General features: G+C 43.6%; 1 pseudogene; it reads left to right on the top strand.

Moving 5' to 3' along the window:
- The first annotated feature begins 5,495 nt into the window (after positions 1–5,495).
- Positions 5,496–6,014, top strand: LOC103594824 (annotated as a pseudogene).
- The last annotated feature ends 1,173 nt before the right edge of the window (positions 6,015–7,187 follow it).

The raw sequence follows: 7,187 nt of genomic DNA, 5'->3' as shown, positions 1-7,187 counted from the left end.
GATGAGTGGATACGGAAAATGTGGTATATCTACACAGTGGAATACTACTCATCTATAAAAAAGAATGAAATACTGCCATTTGCAGCAACATGGATGGATCTTGAGAGAATTATATTAAGTGAAACAAGTCAGGCACAGAAAGAGAAATACCACATGTTCTCACTTATTGGTGGGAGCTAAAAATAAGTAAATTCACACACACAAAAGAAAAAAAAAAACGGGGGGGGGAGAAGAAGACATAACAATTACAATTCCTTGAAGTTGACACGACAAGCATACAGAAAGGACATAGTTGGGTGGGAGCGGGGAGAGGGAGGAGGGAGGAAGGTTTCGGTAATGGGCCACAATAATCAACCACATTGTATATCGACAAAATAAAATTTAAAAAAGAAAAAAAGGATTAATGCACTTTGCACACTTAAGGTACATTATAACCTCAATAAATAAACACACACACACTTGTACACAGCGGCGTATGTGTTAATTTATTTATTGAGGTATAACAGGTGTGCAGGTATGTGTGTGTTCAGAATCCCATCCATTTCACTATCTTCTCTATTACCCTAGTCTAAGCCATCATCATCTCCAACATGACTCACCTGAATTACTGCAATAGCCTCCTAACATCTCTCTGCTTCTGCCCTTGCCCTCCCCACCCAATCTTTTCTTCACCAAGCAGCCAGAGTGACCCAAGCAGCCACAGTGAACCTCTAAAAACAAAGGTCAGCTCACTCCTTGGCTCAAAACTCTCCAATGACTTTAATTTAGAATAAAAGTCCTGGCAATGACCTACAGGGCCTCTCCTACTACTCTCCTCTCTCCATGTTCCACTTTTTCTTACTAAAGTAGATAAAAGAATTTTAAAACTACATATATTAGACTAAAAAGCTCATGCCTGCCCAAATAGTCTATACTCTCAAATAGCTCACCTATCCTCTGCCTCCAAGAAAAAAAAAATATTAAGAATTACCTGTCCCAATAGTTTCATATAATTCATAGTATTTGAGAAGCTCATCATAATCTTTCATAGTCCTCCTGGAAGTTTATTCAAAATTACAAAAGAACCTGTAAGACAGAAATAGTACATGATCGATACAGGAAATATTACAAGATTATCTCCTGCATTCTTATAACTGCAAATATAAATAAGTCTTAAGCATATAAATGATACTAAAAACTGATTAGCCACATTAAAAAAAAAACAAAACCCTGGGTTATCTCACATCATACATAAAAATCAATTCCAGATAAAGATTTAAATATGAAAGATAAAACTTTAAAACTTTTAAAAGCATATTGTCATGATCTCAGGATAGGATCTTTTAAATAAAGTGTTAATTATAAAAAAAACCTTAAACAACATTAAAATTGAGAACTTCTGCACATCCAAAGACACCATCAAAAACAGAAATTCATGTGAGAAGATATTTGCAACATATGTAACAATGAAATTGTACACAGAATATATAAACTCTGACACAACAAGAAGAAAAAGATAACTCAACGGAAAAATAAGAAAATGATATAAAAAGCATTTCACAAAGAAACACAAATAGCCAATAAAGACATGAAAAAATGTTCGACTTCATTAATCATCAGGAAAAAGCAAATTAAGACACTAATAATATATTTATTCTGTATAAGACACATTTCTATTATGAGATATATATTTTATTATTATGCTCCACAACTTACATGTGTTACATATACTCTTAAGTATGCACCAAATAATATATATATATATAAATTTATTGTAAAAAAGTCTTAGGTAGAGCTGAGTTTTAAAATCAAGTAGTATTACAAAAAACCATAAGTATGAGTAGGGCCTTGTTATGCAGATTAATACAAATCACATTCATACCAGCTTTGTCTCACTTCTGGCGGAACTGCTAATGTACTCTTAGACTATTTACCCTGAATTTGCTTTTTTATTCATTCATTTATTCATAATGAGCCAAAACTGTGCTTATCACTAGAGACAGAATGGAGAAGAAAAGAAATGCAGTTCTGCTATCATGGGACAAAAGGCAAATAGACAACAAATTTAAAAAATACAATTGTAGGGCCGGCCCGGTGGCGCACTGCTATAGTGCGCCGCTTGGGAAGCGCAGCGGCGCTCCCGCCGAGGGTTCGGATCCCACATACAGACCGGTTCCCGCTCACTGGCTGAGTGAGGCGCGGGAGCGACACCGAGGGTTGCGATCCCGTTGCTGGTCCCGGTCTGGTATGGGGGCAACACTGAGGGTTGTGATCCGTTGCCGGACACGGAAAAAGACAAAAAGGAAAAAAAAAAAAATACAATTGTAATAAATACTGGGGGAAAAAAATAAGCAACAACAGTCAGAGGGAGTCGATGAGAAGGCAGAATTTAAGCCAAGATATAATTCAAAGAGAAATGAGAAAATCAGCCTTGCTGGTTATCAGTCTGTGATATTCCCATCAAAAACTGAAGAATGTTTTCAAAAGGACTGGGACATGACCATGTAAATAATGTTTCTATAAAAGGCTGTTAAAATGATAATGATCCTGTAATTGACTGACTACTTTCTTATCAATGACATCTTCAGCCCCACCTCATTCTTCCCTATTCCTGTTCTCAAATACCCAATTACAGAAATGCCCGGCTCTTCTACAGCATCCTATCCAAAACTGTTCCCTGCTTTCCTAATCTCTTCTTAAAATCACCCAGCACAAGCCCAAATACTATAAGCTCCTTTCATCTCACTCTGAGACAACCCAAGGTCCTCAGAAGTATGGTTTCTCAGGCCGGCCCGTGGCTCACTCGGGAGAGTGCGGTGCTGATAACACCAAGGCCCCGGGTTCGGATCCCACATAGGGATGGCCAGTTCACTCACTGGCTGAGCGTGGTGCTGACAACACCAAGTCAAGGGTTAAGATCCCCTTACCGGTCATCTTTAAAAAAAAAAAAAAAGAAGTATGGTTTCTCTTGCTGCAGCAAGCTAAATACACCTAATGTTTTTCACTACAGATGTGTTTTTAGTAGTTTTTGGTCTGTGGTCTTTAACAGTTCTTAGTCCACAAAGAATTATAGAAGAGCACTCCAGAAAAAGGGAATTAAGTGCAAAGATCCCAGCCAAAGAAAAGGTTGGGATGTACTGAATTGAGGCTGCTTTTAGAGGTACCAGCAAATGAAAAGGCAGATTTGGAACTCGGACAATTGATTAGCCATGTGGGAATAAAGAACATTGGATCTCTATCTCACGCCATACACAAAATCAATTATAGTTGTTGTAAAGACTTAAAAGTGAAAAACAGATGTTTAAAATGTTGACAGCTAAGGCCTTACCCATACCAAATCTATAGTTAGGAGTGGCAAAAGGAAGAGGCAGGAGAAAACACTTCGAAAAGTAAGAATTAGAAGACTACAGTTTCATGGAAGCCAAGAAGGAAGAAAAAAACTAAAACTAATAAAAGAAAGTTTCTAGGAAGTAGATTTCCAAATAAATTTTCTAAAAGTGCTCATACATAGGTCAAATCCTAGGATGTGAGTTTAAGTGTTGCAAAGTAAAGCTTTCTTTATAGCTAGACATGGGGTTAAAACTCTCTGAACCTACAGAAATGGTTTCTCTATGGGGCTCTTCTTCCCAGAAGCTTGTATGAAAGGACAGGACTTGGTGTCTCAACCTTGGGAAGAGATGTCCCCACATCCATCCCTCAGAAAGCCAAGTAGGAATCAGAGGGGCCCAAGAGAAGTGGGTGGAGGTCACTGAGTAAGGCACAAAGACTCTTTGCACACAGATTCTTTGCATACCAGGGCTCTAGAGTTCACAAAGGAGTTTGAGGCCAAGGCCCAAACTAGTGATGAAATCCTCCCTTACCTGGCCTATCCCCTGTGCACAAATCTCTCTTGGTCATCTAGCAGTTGACTAGCTATGACAGCACAGGGTTAGTGATATCAGGACCCCATTCTAACACTTCAATAGGTTAAGTGAGTACATGCATGGCCAACTGGGACTTAGGAAACAAAGTTATTGAAAGAACGACAGGACCCGAGCTGACAGTTCACCGGAGAAGTTCCGCTTTATTCGGGGGAGAAGCATACATTTATATAGAGCCGGTTCCGGGAGAGGGTGGTTAGTACACGGGTGGTAGTTGATTGGCCGGGGGCGGGTAATGATTTCTGATAGGCTGCACCTTGGCGCTGGCGAGATTGTTAGGACCCTGAAGAGAAAAGCGCCATGTTTTAGGGATTGCCTCCTTTGGGGGTCTTCTATGGGGCCTTACAGTTATCACCTGGAAAGGGTAAAGCCCATGCACTTTGATCACTGACTCTCAGTAGTGAAGAACTAGTGCTAGTGCTCATTTCTAGAGCCACTTCACCATCAAGCAGAAGTTTAGCAAGTTTCTCAAACTAAGGTGAAGGAAAATCTGAATGAAAGTATCAAAACCCCAAGAGCCACAAAGAATATTTTTGAAATATCATTGGAAAATGCCTAAAACACTGGCTCCATGAATCGTTTTAATTAGAGAGAAAACATAAATTATTATCACCAAGTAAAAAGTTTTTAAAACTTTGGTCAGTCAACAGAAAACTAGAGCAGAAGCTTCGGAAGGAAAAATATCAAAACTCAAGGAAAGAACAGAAGCAGCTTTAAAAAAATAGGTTTTCAATGTCAAAGCAGAAAAAGAAAAGAAAAAGATAATGGGCAAAAGACATTCTGATCTAACAATATCAGCTATTTCCTAGGAAGACATGGCATCAGACCAACTTAATAAGCAGGCTGAACTTTTAATCTAGCTGAACCTGCTCGAATAGGGTAGGCAAACATTAGAAGAAGCAAAGTCAAGTCCCAGTGCTAAGGGAAAACTGGTAATATAAAAGAAACATTTCTGCTTCCACTGGAATGGCAAAAGTTACTCAAGGCAAGAAGATACCACAGAGGACATAGTTATTCTCACAAAGCACCTGAAGGCACAGAATTAGAAATATTCAACACCAACACCAATTCAGAAATCTTGCAAAGAGCATTTGTTGGTGAGGCAAATGAGAATGATATTGTAACCCCATCCCCCAAAAACAGGAATCACAGGACTCAGAAATTCCCAGACTGGCAATAAAAGCAGTAGAAGTATGGAGCTCAACTCAAGGCTCAGAAATCTATGGGATCCTGACCAGGGAGAAGAAAGAGAGGGAGAATGGAAATGGAGGAATGTGGGCTATCAATCTGATTGGAAAGTTGCCTGCTATAAAAGTAAGCCAAGATGGCGGCGCAGTCGTCGTTGGGGGTGGCGGCAGTAGAGGGGGAGGCGGCCATGGCGGGAGCGCTGATGTGGCAGTTGCGGCCCCGCCGCAGGACCTGGGCCAGAAGGAATGAGGTGGCTGCGGAGGCCCAGCTGCGGAGCCCTGTAGGGGAGAAGTGGCTCCCCTCCCTGCTTCCCTTGGCCTAGCCTAAAGCGCGCATGCGCACATCTAGAGAGGCCTTCCCACTCCTCCACTCCCGCGACCTGCACCACACCCGACCCAGGCCCAGAGGATGATGAAGCTCAAGTCGAACCAGACCCGCACCTATGACAGCGATAGCTATAAGAAGCAGGCCGCGTGCCTGTGTTTCCGCAGTGAGAGCGAGGAGGAAGTGCTATTTGTGAGCAGTAGTCGCCATCCAGACCGATGGATTGTCCCTGGAGGAGGCATGGAGCCTGAGGAGGAGCCAAGCATGGCAGCAGTCTGTGAAGTCTGTGAGGAGGCTGGCGTAAAAGGGACATTGGGAAGATTAGTTGGAATTTTTGAGAACCAGGAGAGGAAGCACAGGACGTATGTCTATGTGCTCATTGTCACAGAAGTGCTGGAAGACTGGGAAGACTCAGTTAACATTGGAAGGAAGAGGGAATGGTTTAAAATAGAACATGCCATAAAAGTGCTGCAGTATCACAAACCCGTGCAGGCGTCATATTTTGAAACGTTGAGGCAAGGCTACTCAGCCAACAATGGCACCCCGGTCGTGGCCACCACATACTCAGTTTCTGCTCAGAGCGCAATGTCAGGCATCAGATGACTGAAGACTTCCCGACTTCTGGTCAAGATGGCGGAATAGACAGTCCCCAACGTCACTCTCTCCCACAAATCAACCAATTTACAACTATAAAAATGTAACATCAGCCAAGCTGGGGCCACTGGAGCTCAGGGGAAGAGGAGGAGAGACCTACGGAACTCATGAAGGCAGCAGAAACCATGAAGAGAGAAAGAAAAACTGCTCTCAGTGTTTCGGGCTGCAGCCGCTTTAATGCTGGAGCACATGGAGCAGGAGCCGGCAGAAGCCGCAGCTGTGTCCTTTAGATGGAGTTACTTGGAGGTGACAGGGGAAAAGAGGACCTTGGTGGCCCCCAGGACAGCAAGACCACTAATAAGATTCCCGTGGACCCACACGGGAGCGAGGAGCCAGAACAGCTGAAAAAAGGGAACCATCCAGAGGCCGGTGAGTCATCGCGAGGGACCGCACAGGGCTTGCTCCATGGGAAGTGTTTGGAGCATGGGCGATGGGAGAGATGGGCCCACCGGGAGAACACTGGGACACAGCAAGGACAGCCAATCCGCCCCCCAATCAGCACAGGACCACTCAAGAGGAGACTGGTCAGGAATGCAGAATTGCATGGGGTGCAGTGTGATGAAAAAATTCAGGCCCAGATCAGAGTTTCTACACAACCCAGGTGCACCAAGTATCTGGAGAGCTGGAAGTACCTATAAGGTCAACCATTAAACCCTGAGCTGCACAAAAAGTCTTCCCTAGGGAAACAGCAACAAAGCAGCAATTTAGCTCAACAGCACAGCTCAAGTACTGGTTCACACAGGAAGTTCCCATTTTAGAAGCAAAGGACAAAAACGTAGTTCCAGCCCAGGCACACCATGAATGCCTTGGGGCCCACCAGGGGACATGAAGCATGAAGCCAGGGGGCAGGACCCCCACCCAAAACACCTCACACCACCAGCACCTCAGGGCCCCACCCAGAACTCAAGCATTGGAGTCAAGGACCATACCCCACTCCCACTTACCAGCACACCACCAATGTCTAGGGGCCCGCCCAGGGACCTGAGGCTAGCAGCCAGGGACCGGACCCCCTTCCCACAACCAGGCATGCTGTGACAGTGCCTCAGGGCCCCACCTGGGGGCCCAAGGCATGGAGAAGGGGACCGGACCGACCTCCCACAACCAGGCACACCACGCCAGCAC

The sequence above is a fragment of the Galeopterus variegatus genome, unplaced genomic scaffold (assembly GCF_000696425.1).
Source record: "Galeopterus variegatus unplaced genomic scaffold, G_variegatus-3.0.2 Scaffold1628, whole genome shotgun sequence".
NCBI classification, from domain to species: Eukaryota; Metazoa; Chordata; class Mammalia; order Dermoptera; family Cynocephalidae; genus Galeopterus; species Galeopterus variegatus.
Note: the sequence above shows the minus strand (reverse complement) of the source record. Positions and strands in the feature narration are given on the sequence as shown.